Below are 17,629 nucleotides of genomic sequence, written 5' to 3' on the forward strand. Positions count from 1 at the left end.
GAATGTTATTATAACAAGGGGTATGTGAGAGAACGAGATTATGCTCCCCAGGCTCAGGTAGCATCTCCTCAACTTCCACCGATGCCTAAGTATCAAGCAGGCAACCTACCAGGACCTGTAGGTGTAGAAAGACCACAACCAGTGTTGGGGCAACAACCACCCCTACCAGGATTACGACCAGTCGACATCAGATACACACCAACAGTAACCGAACCAAAAGAGAAGGCTTTGGTGCCTATGCATGCATATTACGAAGATCCCAATGGAGAGGCACCAAATCCTGCCTATTACCCACAGAAGAACCCTCAACGCCAGAACCATGGAGCATGATAGGAGGTGCATGACCACCAACAGCTGCACAGGCAGCAGGAGAAGGAAGATATAGCTTGGATGAACGAACATTGTTGTTCATAGCCAACAGAGGCATGGGTGGGCAGAGACATGCATACCAACACAGAGGAGATCAAGGAGAATCTCAACAACCTAAGGGACCCTTCTACAAGTGTGGTGGAGACCATTGGCTAAGAGACTGTCCTCATGATGAAATCATTAGAGTCAACGCATATTGCACCGAGTGTGGAATTACTCATTTAATTATTGATTGCCCTAAGAACCCGAGCAAAGGAGCAAAAACTACCTTGAACATGCTGGAAACAGTGCCTTCCAGTGAAGGGTCAGAAAACGAGACAGTAATACCTATTCAGGCAGTGAGACTAGCCCAAGCTCAAAGAATGATGAACAAACCTATAATTAAAGAACCAAAAACCGATGCCCCAAGTTCAAAAAGGAAGAATCAGAGAAGCACTCGGAAATCTAGAAAGGCGTGTATGAAATCCAGGAGAGAACGAGAGCAAACGGCTCTATCCAAGGAGTTCAAACACACGAAGGATAGATTAGAGCGGTTAGAGGATCTAGCTAGCCTAAGCTCACACACTGCGGCAACCATAGCACCCAAGGAAATAGCAAAACCCAAAAGTGTAGGATCAGGAGGATCAGTATTGGAAGAAAAGGTAAATAAGCAGTTAGATGCACTTTTGAAAGCTTACGAAGCCAGACTCAAAAACAACCAAACCCAAGAGCAAAGATGGATGACTTATCCATATGCTAAAATAGAAAAACAGAGACTGGAAATGTGTAGAAAGATGAATAAATAGCTCAATCCTTGATAGAAAACCCGCTTGGTAAACCTGCAAGGTTGCATGAAGCACCAGCTCCAACCCCTATCAAACCAACTTTAGAGAAACAAGTAGAAACGAAGGAGAGACTCATGAATGCCTCTGAGAACCTATCATAGTGCCAAATACAACAGATGAGACAAGTGATGGGTTTCAGCCTAAAACATTGGAAGAAATGGGTAGGGATTCTAACGGTCTAGATGACCTGTGGAAGCAAATCCGCGATGCCCACGAAGCTAACCGGGTGAGTTACCACATGAATAGCATGAGAAAAGAGAAAAATGAGATCTTACCTCCTATTGAAGAATTTGAGGCAAGATGAAAAATGAACGTTGATATGCATTCACAAGGGGGAGACCAAGGATCAATTAGTTCGGGGCACAGCCAACCAGACTCACTAAAAACTCTACCCTCTTACCTAGGAGAGTATGAAGCCAAGTCTGAGGTGAGAGCAATCCCATCTCAAAAACTGTCTTCTAACAGAGCGATGGATTCACAAGGGTTGATTCAGTTATTGTCCACCCCTGTGGCATGCACAATCACATTAGCCGAACTCCTGAGGTTACGACCAAACATGTGGACCACAGTAGGCAAATGCTTAGAAAATTTTGGAGTGAAAGACCCCACCTCGAAGCTTCAAGAAGGGATCAGAGAATTGGACAAGCCTCAACTAAACACTAGGCCAGTACCTTTAAACAAGGTTGGAGAGTATTGCGAGGGAGAAGATGGGAACACCACGGTACCAATAGAATTCCAAGGAGTATTTTCCAAAGCTATTCTTGACAGTGGAGCAGGAGTCGCTATTGCCACCAAGGAAATCTGGAAAAAATGGAAAAAAACGGCTTTGAGAGCTACCAGAATGAAATTGCAATTGGCAGATGGGTTCATGGAAAAGCCTTTAGGACTCTTAGAAAAAGTAATTGTCACCTCGTGCGGAATCGAGTATGAGCATACGTTTGCAATAGTCGATTTCGACAAAAAGAACAATTACGAGATCATCTTGGGAAGACCATTCATGAGACAACTAAGATGGTCCAGGATTGGGGTTACGACCACATATACCTCAGACATGGCAAGACTACAACCAAAATACACTTAAAAGACCATAGTTACAAAGATGTAAACCAAACACCAGTGGAAGAGTTTGAATCAGCTACATTGGCAGGGTCCGAACTCCCAACATGGTTAGGGCAACAAAAAGAGCTATGGATGTGCGGAGCTTCACATTGTGGGCGCTTAAAAAGAGAAGAATGCATCTTAGAAAGAGTGATTGAGTACAAGGATTATATTCCGGAGCCTTTTCCTGAAGATGCCTTGGAACCTTTAGAATGGGAACACATACTAGCAACATTGGATGTCTGTACCATTACAGATAGCCCAACGACAAAATTTTGTGATAAGGACGGCTATGATGTGCTACCCTATTACATGGTAAGCCTTATACGAGGAGGAGATGAGATTGTAGAACCACCAGAATAAAAAGAGTTTTATAACTCCTCTGAGCATCTGGAGATGAATAACGATGCAGATAATGAGTGTTCAGACAACTCAAGCGAGAGTGGGGAGAAAACAGACAATATCAAGTTTTATGATTTTGCCAATCAACACCCTAGACGCCAGGAACGCTATAGGAAAAAACGAGCAGAAAACAAAATGAGAGAGAACCTCATGCCCAGGATAAAAGATAAAACTCACTATCTAATGCTTCTCAAAGGAGAGGATTGTGTAAAAGACCAAATATCAGGAAGATTCTCGAGAGTGCGAAGGGAAAGAATGCACGAGGAAATAAAACAAGTACGAAAGGCTAAAACAGAAACAAAATCACAAAAATCACAAAAATCAAAACAAGAAACAAGAAAAGACCCAGAGTGGACCAAATTGGAGCGTAAAAAGAAATACCAAGAACTAAAATGGTCTTTACGAGAGGTATGGACTACTGAGGGAGAAAGTGATGGTAAGGAGGAGTTAAAAAAAGGAAACATGAATGTACCATCACACTATCGAAAAGTCACCATCCAGGACAGAAAAATCATAATGACACCACGAGTCAGGGGACGGAGAAAATAAACGCAGATATAAACGACCTCCTAGTAAACATGGGAGAGCAAGCCGAAGAAGAAAAGAAAACACTACAGAAACAGATAGAAGAGCTGAGAGGCCAGCAGCAAACCGAAGAGCAGCGGTTTAGCACTGGGCAAACAACCATGGAGGGAATAGATATAGACAATGTGGTAGATCTAGTGGACACCACCATGCAACAGGAAATCCTTGTGGGACTCTCACAAGAGCCACAAGATCTGACACAAGAAGAAGAAGAGAAGCTGCAAAAGGCCATAGAAGCGGTAGTCAGAGACACAGCCAAAGAAGCCTTGGAATGGGAGCAGAGGGTCTTCAAATCAATGACTATCCAGAAGATAGATACCAGTAACCTTCGGCGTGAATGGCTACAACCGTCTCTCCCATATCCTCTGTTGAAATATGAAGCTTCCACAATCAACAAGCGGATCAAAGAGGAGCCAATAGTGCCAATGTACAAAACAAACATCTCCAAACCTGAAGGGGTCAAGTTGATAGTCGAATCTCAACCCAGGTGGAGAAAGAAATGGCTGACAAAGTATCCTCAATATCTAATCCATTTGGTAGAGGCACTAAAGTGATCAGAGATAACCTCAACTTCTGCCCTCTACCAAGGATGAGAACATGGAAAGCCCACGAGTTGCTGCAGAGAAGACAACCTACTTGGCTAAATTACCCAAAGCTGCCAGGCTCGAAGGCAAGCGAGAGAATAAGTGAGCAATACATGGTGAAAGCCCTAATGGGCGCCATCAAATTGTTCACTGGCTCGCCTGACCTATCTTGCATCATGATGAGAAAGATTTGTAAAACACTTTTCGCAGTCTTCAAGACCTTCAAACCAGGCCAGGCAACAGACAATATCTTCTTCTTTCAAGATACATACAGATGCGCATACGATCTGTTTGGTCAGCCTTCTCACGAGGTGATACATGCATTGTATCAGAGGATCATGTTTTTACCTTCTTATCATCTCCAGGCCTTTGAAGAAGCCTTCTACACCGGCTTCTTCACAATCAGCACAGATATATTCGGCCCGATGCTACTAGCTCAACATGCGAGATATGAGTCACTTCTCAGGATGAGAGAAAGCCTATGTTGAAGAAGCAGCTCAACTGCCATGTCGGGGACGACATGAACAAGGAGGGGAGGAGTGTTAGAAGCTAGACACACCCTATGGAAAACGACTGCTCGGCGGATTATTATTTTTTTTAATTATTCATTTATTGAGAAAACCTGACATTTCACCTTTGTAAACATTGGGGCTTACAGAAGTTTCCATATTGTATCCAAGTTTTGACATTTAGATTGAGTAGATGGTTAAATTGGAACATTAGGGTTTGAGATTGTAAGCTATTTATACCACTTTTTGACCTTAATGAAAAACCTTTGTCATTTTAAAAGAGTACGTACTATCTGTGAGTGAGCGTCCTATGTATGAGAGAGAGAGAGAGTGAGAGCTTCATCTTGATGATACGCGTGCACCGGTGGTCGAAATCGAGTGAGGAGAAGTGCAGCGTGTTGCCCCCGCCAATACCTACATTGTGCTCGTACGGTTTGGTTTTGCGAGCTCAACCTACGAGCTTCCTCTGGTGATTCTGTGAGCATACATTATCCGTTTTCGCATTTCATCATATCCACGTGTTTGCATTGAGTAGAGCTACACATTAGGCACTTTAGTTTTCGGAAACGACGACCTACAAATTTCGGCCAAACATCCTTCGTAATTTTGCACTAGGTGTTTTGGGTTGGGATTTTGGTTCATGGACCTTAGGGAGAGTGACCTATTGGTGTTAGTAGGGTCTCCTTCAAGTTCCATGGCATTTCGAGAACGTTTGATGGGTATTTGGCTCTAGAAAGCGTTGTAGGAAATCTCCTCTTATGAACTCTTGAAGGTTGTAGCTTAGACATTGGGTAGAGACCTCTGTAGTAATTACTCGAGAGTCGGTCGAGTGTTGATTGACACCCTATGCTTGCTTCCATGTGCCTATCGGTCGAGCTTCGTCCTTAGCTGACAAATCTTGTTATGTGAGTTCTCGCTGTGCTGACGTTCATCGCGGCGTATCTGCCAACACTCGAACACTTGTAATGCGAGCAACTGGTGAAAAGGTCTCTGATAATCAACACCAGCTACTTGGGAGTAACCTTTTGCAACTAACGTGCCTTAAACTTGTCAAAAGATCCATCTGCTTTTACTTTTGTCTTATACACCCACTTACACTTAATAGCTTTATGACCAGGAGGTAATTCAGTTAGTATCCATGTACCTTTAAAGATAAGACAATCGTACTCTGCTTCCATAGCCTCTTTTCGTTGATCCTTTTTTTGTGAAGAGATAGCTTCATCATAAGTAACGGGATCTTCAGAAGTAGAAAAAGCATTATCAACAATATCATCATCATAAACATGACATGAGCCATGTTCAAAATCAATAGGTAAATCAACAAAAATATCAATATCATCGTTGGCAGCATTTGGAATGGATGGTTGTGAAGAGGAAAAATTCTCTATAGAAAGAGTTTCATCATCTGAAAGAAATGGAAAAGCCTGAAGCAATGATTTAGTATCATCAGAATCATCCATGGATCATGAGCCTTCCATAAGTTGTTCGTTAAAAGTAGCATCACGATTCACAATTACTTTCTTGGAGGGAGGGTCATAGAATTTGTAGCCTTTGGAAGTGTTAGAATATCCAATAAAAATAACTTTAAGACTAGGAGCATCAAGCTTTGTTTGTGTTTCTTTGGGAACATGAATATAAGCAATACATCCAAAGGTTCTAAAATGAGATACAGAAGGAATGTCACATGTCCATGTTGTGATGGGTATCTTACCAAAGGGTGCAATAGTAGGAAGATGATTCTGAATAAATACTACTGACAAAGTAGCTTCAGCCCAAAAAACACGAGATAAACCAGAATGAATCAGCATACATCTTACAGCATTGAGAATAGTACGATTCTTTCGTTCAGCACTGCCGTTCTGTTGAGGTGAATATGGAATAGTGTGTTCATGATGAATTCCACTGTCAACACAATAATTCATAAACTCTCGAGAAACATATTCGCCTCCATTGTCACTACGAAGCTTCTTAAGGCGACAACCAGTTTGTATTTTCGCAGCCTTGTGGAATTGTTTGAAAACAGATAAGATCTCAGATTTTTGTCTAAGTAAAAATACAGTCGTATACAGTGAGAAATCATCAATGAAAGTAATGAAGTAGCGATATTGTGATCTCGAAGAAGGTAGAGGTCCACATATATATCAGTATGAACAAGATCCAATATGTCATGAAAATGAGTTGTATTTGAAAAAGGAAAGGGTTTACGATTATGTTTCCCAAGAGCACAAAACTCACAAATTCCCATATGGGGATGAGCTTTAAGATCCATGCCATGAACAAGATCACGACGCTGAAGATCAAGGAGTTTTGAGAAATCAACATGAACAAAACGGTGATGCCATACTTTGCAATCATGATCACCTGGAGCAGTAACAACATTTGCTATAGTATCATTGAGAGAGAGTTCAAACAAATTACCATTTTGAGGAACAGTGGCTATAGTCTGTCCATCTTTCTCAATTCGGCATTTGGTATGATCAAATCCAACAAAGAGACCAAGATCAACAAGTAAAATAAGATTACATTGAAGATCTGGTACATGTAATACTCCTTGCAAAATTCGAGTGGAAGAAGATAAGGTACCAAGATATAAATCTCCAATACCCTTTACTTGTTAAGTCGTATCATCAACAAGATAAACAACACGTTGAACTGGTAGTGGATGATAGTTATGGAGCCACTTAGGCTGATATGTCATATTTCCTGTAGCACCAGAATCAACAATAAAAAGTGAACCATCACGTACATGAAGTATTCTGTCTGGAGCAACTGAACATAGGACGCAGCTTGTTTCTGGTACAATGTTGTTTCGATGTTCAATAGCATATGCTCTATTACGATCTGTGTCCAATCCACGCTTATAGCACATATGAGTGGGATGATCAGATCGTCCACAATATTCACAAGAAGAAGAAGCAGAGTCTCTAGATAAACGTGGTTGTTTCGTGGTAATATTGTGTTCTTCATCATATTGACATGCCCAACAATCATCTTCAGTATGTCCATTTCTGTTGCAGTAAGAACATTGCTTATTACTAGGAAATTTGAGACGAGAGAAAATATTACCACGACGGCCACCTCTGCGGTTTCCTCTTTGAAACGGATGCCTTCGAGCATAAAAAACACGTTCCATCTGTTGTGACTCAGGCTCCTCTTGTGAAATCATAGCTGTATCATGACTATCATTACGTCGTTCTTGACGTTGAGAGTATTCAATTAAAGACATGCAGGCTTGGTCGAAATCAAAACCATCTTTATTAGAGAAAATAGTAACAATGTTATCACAAGAGGAGTCCTTCACCGTATCAAGGAGAAGTGTAATCAATTTCTTTTGTGGAACAGGGTCACCAGCAGTAGCAAGTTGATTAATAATAGATTTGAAAGACTCAATATGTCCCGTCATGGCAGTACCAACTTCATATTGTAGTTTGTTAAGCAACCCTCTCAAATAAAGTATTTATGTCACAGATTTCTTCTGAAAGTTTGCAACAAGGTACTTCCATACGTCGTGGGAAGTAGGCAATTCATACATATCAAGTGAAAGAGAATCACTAAGAGCAGAAAGAATATACCGATGAGTTGCTTTATCATGTCGTTGCCAATCCGCATATGCAACATTCCAATCTTCAAATATAGGTCCTTCAGTGATAAGCACGTTATCATGATCCCTATCAATAGGCTGAGTCGAACAAACACGATTTTCAAGGACAACATTAGAGAGTTCATCACCTTCAAGAAACAACATCTTTGCTTTCCACCCTGGAAATCTTTGGCCTTGGAAAGGAGGAAAGGAACGCCGCCAGAAGGAAAGCCGTTGACGAGAATAGTCATAGCCATATCTGATTGCGAGAAGACGTTGTGAGAGGGATGGAAACACACACAACGCCTCTATAATGATCCGACACACACTCTTGGGATGATACACACACACATTATGGGGCACCACTTGGCTTACACAACCAGCCTAGCCGAGATAGGAAACACACAAAAGGACTGAGAAGAGAGAGATTTCCCACTTGCCCACTCAACACTCACACATACACACTCACACACACACACTCTCAATTCAGCTCAAAGGAGGAAAATTGCTGTTGTTTAGACTCAATGAAGCTCAGCCCAACACCAATGGGGCAAATAGTTTACACAGTATTGAGGAAATACACCAGATACAACCACAAAGTTAAGCAGAGGCTTCACTCACCGGAGAAGATTACACAGAAAAACAGCAAAAAATCTGTGAGGAATTTGGCCAAATGGACAGCGCCATTGCGTCCGGAACGCCCAAAAACCCCACCCTACAATGTCACAGTGCTCGAATCCGACCTCGGATGAGCAGTTTAGGGCCAAAAAATGCTCCAAAAACAACAAAAACACACTTGCGGCTGTTCCTCCTCTCTTCTCCACATTTTTTCTGGTCTTCTCTCAGTTTTTTCAGTTCCCACACTTAGCTATATTATTTGGGCACCCGTGGCCTTTTAGATGACCTCAAACGGACCCCGAACATGCCAAAAACTGACCTCGTAGTGTATAGTTGTCACCTTTTTGCATCATCCGCACACCTGGCACTCAGTTTTTCCAAATAATGCATCCCGCAACCACGTGAAGTGGCCTCAAAAATTGGTCCTCATGATGAAATTTTTGCATAAGTATCACAAGAAAACACCCACGTCGTCTCCATACTTCTCCGCGTGCAAGTATTGACCCCGTTCGACCTCCTGACGCCACTCGATGCCATCTGACGCACCTGCTTACCTCATGTCGTCGGCCCGCGGATAGCTTCCTTGAGAAGTTTTACGCGCTACCAACTCCTCATTATTGTAGAAAAAACACATTGGTACTGATGATAGTGAAAATCGATGCACTATGTACATGTTGTCTTACCTGTACACATGTGGGCCCCACGTAACCACCTGGCTATGGAAATTGGGCAATCCTTTATTTGATGCACCATGCATGTGTATATACATATGCACAATCTCTTACTCCAAAAAACTCCTGACATAATTTGCCCATCCCCTAGCCTGCTAGATCATTCATGATCAGCAGCAGCAAAAAGTGATATGAAACTCGCAGCGTCACAAGTCTCCTCATCCTTCACCAACACTCTTTGATTCACATACAGCTCATCTTGCTCGACCATCATCAACCTGGCATGATACAATTTAAGACGCAATCCATTTACCCTTGACTTATGTAGAACACCATCCAGGTTATCCAGCTGATATGTGCCATTCGGGAAACACTCCACTACCTTGAAAGGGCCTTCCCACTTAATTTGAAACTTCTTTTGGAAGGTGTTGTCCAGCTTAATGTTGTAGCGCAAAACCAAGTCATGCTTCTTGATACCCTTACTTTTGACCTTTTCATTTATCTTTGCCAAAGCCCTATCTTGCATCTGCCCATAATGTTCCAATGCACTCATCCTATCCAGCTGAACCTCTTGTAGCTGTAAGAGCCTCTCTTCGAATGCATCACTAGGTGGCCCAAGCAACTTCTCTAACATCTTGACCGCAGGCAACTCTACTTCCACAGGCAATAGTGCTTCTTTTCCATACACCAAATGAAATGGAGTAAACCCTGTACCTGTCTTCACCGAAGTACGGTAAGCCCATAATGCACTAGGCAATTCCAAATCCCAATTCTTTCCTAGGTGCTCTGTCACTTTCGAAAGAATCTGTACCAACTCACCATTGAATCTTTCATTTAAGCCATTACACTGTGGGTAATAAGGAATGCTATGCTGGTGCCTAATCTTCATCTTTGCGTATAAGAAGTCTAGTAGTTTAGCTCTAAATCCTGGCCCCTTATCTGAAAGTAGCTCTAATGGCACCCCAAACTTGCAACATATTTCATCATACACAAATTTTTCCACATCCTTTGCAGTGATCTGTTTTACTGCTATAGCCTCTGCCCATCTAGAGAGATAGTCCACTACCGTCAAGATATAGCTTTTGCCCCTGCTTGTGATAGGTGACGGGCCTATTGCATCAATCCCCCACTTTTCAAACACATCAAACGCCATAATGGTTTTTTGTAGTTCTGGCTTCAACACTCTCTTCCCAAATGCTTGACACCTATTGCAAGACCTACACCAATGGTGAACATCCTTGTGCAAACTAGGCCATACATACCCCTCTTGCAAAATCTTATGCAAGGTGATCTTTAGAGCAAAATGGCCACCACATGCGCCTTCATGATTCTCTTCCAACACTCTGTAAAGCTCCTCCCGCCAAGGTACACGTCTCAACACGAGATCAGCCCCTTTCATGTATAAGACATCACCAATCAATTTGTACCTGTATGCTCTACGCACAAAGCCATACTTCTTAGACTTCTGAATCTCCTTTGGAATGATTCCTGTTAGCAAAAACTCCTCTTCTTGAGCCAAACTTTCCCGGCCATGATAAAGAGGTAAAGTGGTCCTCAACACAAATAGCTCCCCAATCATGCCTTGAGCTGCTTCATGTGCCTCTCCATTTAGAGCACATTCAATGTGTCTGATGCTCCATGCTTCGAACTTTTTTAACAGGCCTTTAATTCTGAAGCACATTTCCTTCAATGAGGTGTTCTTGCTCTTCCACACACCCAGTACTTGCTTCACCACTAACAAGGCATCACCTTTTATGCTCAACCTTCGAACCCCATGCTTCAAACAAATGTGTAATCCGGCTTCCAGAGTAGCATATTCAGCCTCATTGTTACTATGAGCATCCAATTTGAACCCTCTCTTGCATACTAGCTTCCCCTCTGGATCATAAAGTGCTATACCCCCTGAAGCCGCATCATGGCTCTTTCTGTATGAACCATGGAAGAACAACACATGTGCATTGCTGATCTGTGGCACTTCTTCAACTACCTTTCTCACCACCTCTTCCTTAACAATAAGGGGATTCTCCTTGTAGGTCAACAAATCAGCTAGGGTAGCCCTTGTACTATCTTCCACGAGAAAAGAGAACTCAAACTCTTGCAGCTCAATTACCCATTTCTTCACCACATTTGACATGTTAGTACCATTAATTAATTGTGGCAAAAAGGCATAGCTCGTCAAGAAAACAAAAGGTCGTGGTAGCAAGTAATGACGAAATCGTCGACAAGCAAATATTACACTAGCCATCACTAGCTCTACTTCCGAGAACTTTCTCTCCGCTACCAACTTCACTCGGCTTGCACAATACACTGGCCTCATATAATGGTTGTCCTTCCCCTTTTGCAATAGCATGGCTCCAATGGCATCATCCCCTACTGATGGATTTACATAAAACACTTTCTCCCAATCAGGAGCCTGCATGGCTGACAACCCCCCTAACACCTCTTTCACCTCTTGAAACACTTCTTCACACTTGCCATCCCATTGCAATGGATCATGCTTTGCCACTTGCTGTAATGGATAAAGAAGCTGCGAAGACAATGGAATAAACCGTGCCATGTACTTCACTTTGTGTATAAAAGTTGCCAATTGCTTCGTACTCGTAGGTGATGCAAGAAGAATAATAGACTTAACCTTATCTGGATCAGCCTCAATGCCATTTTTTGACACCATATGGCCCAATAACTTCACCCTTGGCTGTGCTAGATGACATTTCTTTGGATTTAGTTGTCCTCCACATTCATCATATCGAGCCAATACCATCTGCAGCTTCTCATGGTGTTCAGCCCTACTGCTATAAACACAGAAGTCATCCATAAAAGCTTTAACACAACTACCAATGAATGGTTCCAACACCCAATTTTCTCTCTCTTGATAGAAGGAAGGTCCATTTGACAACCCAAATGGCAATACTGTGTAGCAATAGCAGCCCCATGGCGTAATAAAAGTGGTCTTTGTGCGGTCTTTAAGAGCAATCTTCAATTGAAAATAGCCTGAAAAACCATCACACACACTGTACCTCTCATAACCAGCCACTGAATCCAAGATCTGATCGATGAATGGAAGAGGATATGGGTTCTTCTTAGTGGCTGCATTTAAGGGTTTAAAATCTACACAAATTCTCCACTTTCCATCCTTCTTTGGACTGACTACAACTGGACTCACCCATTCTGTGGTCTCCACAGGGACTATGAACCCTACCTTCAATAACTTGTCCACCTCTTCTCGCAAGGCTTCCATTTGCTCTTGACCCATCCTTCTTAGCCTTTGCCACACTGGTTTAGCACCTTCTTTCAGCTCTATATGCATCTCTTCACCCTTGAACCCTCTGATCTCTTCATATGAAGTAATGAACAAATCAGGAAAACTAGCCAGCATGTGCAAATATATCTCCTTCTCCATAGCTGAGAAGTCTCTGCTAATCATTTGTGTCATCAATTCCTGCTTCTTTGACAACTCAACCTTGGTTTGCATCAGCCCTTCAATCATTTCATAAGGCCCTTCACTTTCAGCTTCAACCTCATTCCCAAATGCAACTAAACCAAACTCCTGGATTTCTTTGTCCATCAAAATAAATGCAACATCAGCATCCTCATCACTGCTGGTAGTGCTATCATTGTCCTCATATGTCACCGTGGAAGAGTCTTCATCACTAGACTCATCCTCATCTTCATAAAGCTCCTCTAATCGTTTCCTTGTGTCCATATTATAAAGCTTCTTGGTACCTATATTTCCATAGAGGCTAATCGTACCATGTCGCCAATCTTGAACAGCTCCCACTGCACGTAACCATGGTCTGCCCAGTATAATAGGATATGCTCCCAACCCTGCTGGCATCACATGAAAATCAACCACTGCCTTTGTATCATATGCCTCCACTCCTAAGCTCTTTACAACACCCAAGCATTTTACTTTTTGATGGTTTGCCAATCTGATCCGAAAACCTGACACCCCAGCCACTGTGAGACCCATCTTCTCAACGCATGAGTGTGTTATGACGCATATTTGGGCTCCGCCATCCACATAACCTTGTCCCAAATTTTTCCTTTTATGCCACACATCTACTATTGGACAAATGTCTGGTAGCTCATCCATTGCCAACACCTTTACTGAACCTCTCTCTGGCTCTTTCTCCATTGGGTTAACCATCCTCTTCCACTGTCGCTTTAGCTTAGGCACCATCTCTATAAGCTGCCCAAAAGTAACATCTGCCTTCTTGCTCGTCAGATCCTCCTTCAAGTCATAGCTTAATTGCCCACCCCTTAGTGGGAAATCTGAAACATGAAACTGTCGACGAGCTCTCCTTTTCCTCTTGGCCTTGACATCCTCGCCTTCATGGCTCTTTCCTTTCTTCTTACTAGGACCTGGGGCACTTCTTCCTTCCTTATCCTCTGTGGTCCTCTTCCCAATAGGCATCACTAATGTATCCTCTAGCTTTGATGCCTTCTCCAAGGTGAGTACACTTAGCACTTTTGTCTTTCCCTTTTCCTCTTGGGTTAATCCACTGGTTCCTTCATCTCTCTTAATTTTGATGCCATAATCATTTGACCTAGTTAGCACCTGTCTCGGCAATGGATACATGTCTCCCCCCATCCTTGGTGGCTTATCACATTGCGGGCTGATGTGACCCAACTCTCCACAATTATAACATGTGGGCGTCTGCCTCCAAAACCTACCATTGCTTTGTCCAACACCATTCCTAGGCCTTTCTTCACCTCCTGGCTGATTTTCAAACCTCCCTCGACCTCGATTATTTCCCACTTGACCTAGCATGTTTAGGCTGAGATTCTTCATCAAATCTACCACTTGCCTCATGTCTTGCCTTAGCCCATCATCTTGCACCGATGTAGTGACCCCTTATGGCATAACCTGAGTAGTAACAGGAACCACTGGTTCATGATGAACCCGACCTTGCGAAGAATCCATAAGCTGAAATTCAGACCTCATGGGCAAAGACTCCACCCCTAACTGGCTCATTTTCCTCAACTTCCACTCTTTGTTCCTTGCTACCTCTAGTGCATCTTCATATGTCCTGGGCTTCTTTAGCTCCACTCTCCAACGTATATTCTCCCAAAGACTAGCCAAGAACCTATCCTTCTTCATCATGTCAGGCGGGGGTACCTGTGGTGCTAAGGCCTTGCACATTCGCTCCCATGCCAATGAAAACTTTCATATGTATGCATCTACTGGCTCACCTTCCTTTTGCACTAAAGCCTGTACTTCTTGCCACACTTTGTCAGGATCTTCTGTCTTCACAAACTCCACTTCCAATCCATGCCTTAGATTGTCCCAACTCAATCTTACAGGTGGATCAGCCACACGCAACTCCTCTTCAAATGCTTTGGACCAAGCTCGTGCATCACTCTTCAAACAAATTTGGAGAAGGCGTAACATCTGCGCCGGGTCATGAATTTGGTTGCTAATGCAGGCAACCTCCATCTTTTCCAAAAAGTCTTCCACATCTTCATCACTTCTTCCATGAAACTCCGGATAAGGGAAAGCCATGGCTACCCAAGTTACTATGCTTTGAGAACCCCTTCGAACACACGTGCAAGAACCCACAACTTTTGATTGACTCAATTTCCAGAAACTTCAATGGAGCTCAACTTTAGATAAGGACAAACACCTGCACATCAAATGAGTTTTCATAGTTGATCATCGGAATTACAACAGGCAAAGGACATTCCAGGATCTCTCTCAATCTTCTTGGCCCAAACATAAAGACTATGCGCTGCTGGAAAAAGATCTTCATGGAAACATGAACATTAATCTGGATTCTTTGAGTTAAATGAAAAGGAGTGAACTGAGGGCCATTTTGATCATCCATTAAAGCCAACCATGAAGCTCCCAAGAAGGCACACCTGACTTAACCTCTGATTTTGCCAAAATTTCAGCAGCATAACAGCATAAATGGATCAAAAGACCAAAAAACCAGCCATCATAATTTGGAAAGATTTTGGCAGAGTTTCCCCAGAAATAGAGCAGTAGGAACCCAAAATATAGACTGTATATGTATGCATAAACTGTCAACAATAGAACCCGAGCATCAATTAGGAATCACTAGTACATAGCCTATGGCGAGGTCACAAAAAGGGTTCTCCAGCTACCTGTATCACCGAAAGGATCTCCACATTTGAGAATCCCCCAGCTCAATAAAAACCTCACGCTATCGACCCTCACACGAAGGCTAATGCAAATCGCGTATAGTCAAGTCTCAGAAATGACTATCTTCCAGACCAAGTCTCAGAAATGGCTAGGACTACCAAATACAACCAAGTATGGCTCCACAAATGCGTACAATGGCAGTTTCCACGAGTAACGTACAATCCAGCGGACAATGCGCTCAAATAGGCGCCAAGTGATGCATACCCACAACAACTGCAAGTGACATCACTGCTAGTATATCACTGTACTCCAGCTACCTGTACCTGTGTGAATCACCTGTACCTGTACCTGTACCTGACCATGTAACATGTAACCTGTAACCTGTAACCTATAACCCGTAGCCCCGAATCTCGAAGCTTGAAGCTCGAACCAGAAGGTACTCGAAGAAGATCCTCAGTAGGGGCACCAAAAGAATGTGAGCGGGATGGAAACACACACAACGCCTCTATAATGATCCGACACACACTCTTGGGATGATACACACACACATTATGGGGCACCACTTGGCTTACACAACCAGCCTAGCCGAGATAGGAAACACACAAAAGGACTGAGAAGAGAGAGATTTCCCACTTGCCCACTCAACACTCACACATACACACTCACACACACACACTCTCAATTCAGCTCAAAGGAGGCAAATTGCTGTTGTTTAGACTCAATGAAGCTTAGCCCAACACCAATGGGGCAAATAGTTTACACAGTATTGAGGAAATACACCAGATACAACCACAAAGTTAAGCAGAGGCTTCACTCACCGGAGAAGATTACACAGAAAAACAGCAAAAAATCTGTGAGGAATTTGGCCAAATGGACAGCGCCATTGCGTCCGGAACGCCCAAAAACCCCACCCTACAATGTCACAGTGCTCGAATCCGACCTCGGATGAGCAGTTTAGGGCCAAAAAATGCTCCAAAAACAACAAAAACACACTTGCGGCTGTTCCTCCTCTCTTCTCCACATTTTTTCTGGTCTTCTCTCAGTTTTTTCAGTTCCCACACTTAGCTTTATTATTTGGGCACCCGTGGCCTTTTAGATGACCTCAAACGGACCCCGAACATGCCAAAAACTGACCTCGTAGTGTATAGTTGTCACCTTTTTGCATCATCCGCACACCTGGCACTCAGTTTTTCCAAATAATGCATCCCGCAACCACGTGAAGTGGCCTCAAAAATTGGTCCTCATGATGAAATTTTTGCATAAGTATCACAAGAAAACACCCACGTCGTCTCCATACTTCTCCGCGTGCAAGTATTGACCCCGTTCGACCTCCTGACGCCACTCGATGCCATCTGACGCACCTGCTTACCTCATGTCGTCGGCCCGCGGATAGCTTCCTCGAGAAGTTTTACGCGCTACCAACTCCTCATTATTGTAGAAAAAACACATTGGTACTGATGATAGTGAAAATCGATGCACTATGTACATGTTGTCCTACCTGTACACATGTGGGCCCCACGTAACCACCTGGCTATGGAAATTGGGCAATCCTTTATTTGATGCACCATGCATGTGTATATACATATGCACAATCTCTTACTCCAAAAAGCTCCTGAAAACGTATAAGATAAGATCGCAAAATCTGCACACCATATATGGCGAAGGTTGCAATTGAGAACGAGAGAAATATGACGACTATGTTCTATCAATGATAAACGCAAGAAGGATGCGCAATACACATCCAAACATGTGAGAGATTTCATTCAAAAAAGCAGGGAAAAGGAGACGTCAATAATAAAAGAGTCCTCAAAATAGAGTGATGTGAGACGCAAGATTGACGGCCACGATATGAATAAAGCTAAACTTGCTCCGAAAAGTTAACGCCAAAATTAAAAAAATGATCGCGGACGCTTCTCGAAGACGCACGGCGAAGAAAGCTACATCACGCTCAATTTGTAGTAAAAACAGTATAACTTTTTGCTACGAACTCCGATTGACGCAAACCTAGGACTCAAATCGAAGAGCTCAAGGAGACGAACAAGTTTTGGATGAAAAGCGCCATTGTGCTTTTCCCATTTCTCTAAATTTTGAGTAGAATACCCCCAAAAATTGAGACGAGTGTCAAAAAACAAATCAACAATAAAACGTAATCAATGATTTATTATATCGATTAGCAATAAACACCACAAAAAACACTAATTATATTCTTCTTAACACAAAACAACCACAGTTAACAAGAATCAATCCTCAGAAAATAAAATTTGTAGCAATTTTGAATCTTACATG

Source organism: Adiantum capillus-veneris, chromosome 14 (assembly GCF_014529385.1).
Source record: "Adiantum capillus-veneris isolate H3 chromosome 14, ASM1452938v2, whole genome shotgun sequence".
Lineage (NCBI taxonomy): Eukaryota > Viridiplantae > Streptophyta > Polypodiopsida > Polypodiales > Pteridaceae > Adiantum > Adiantum capillus-veneris.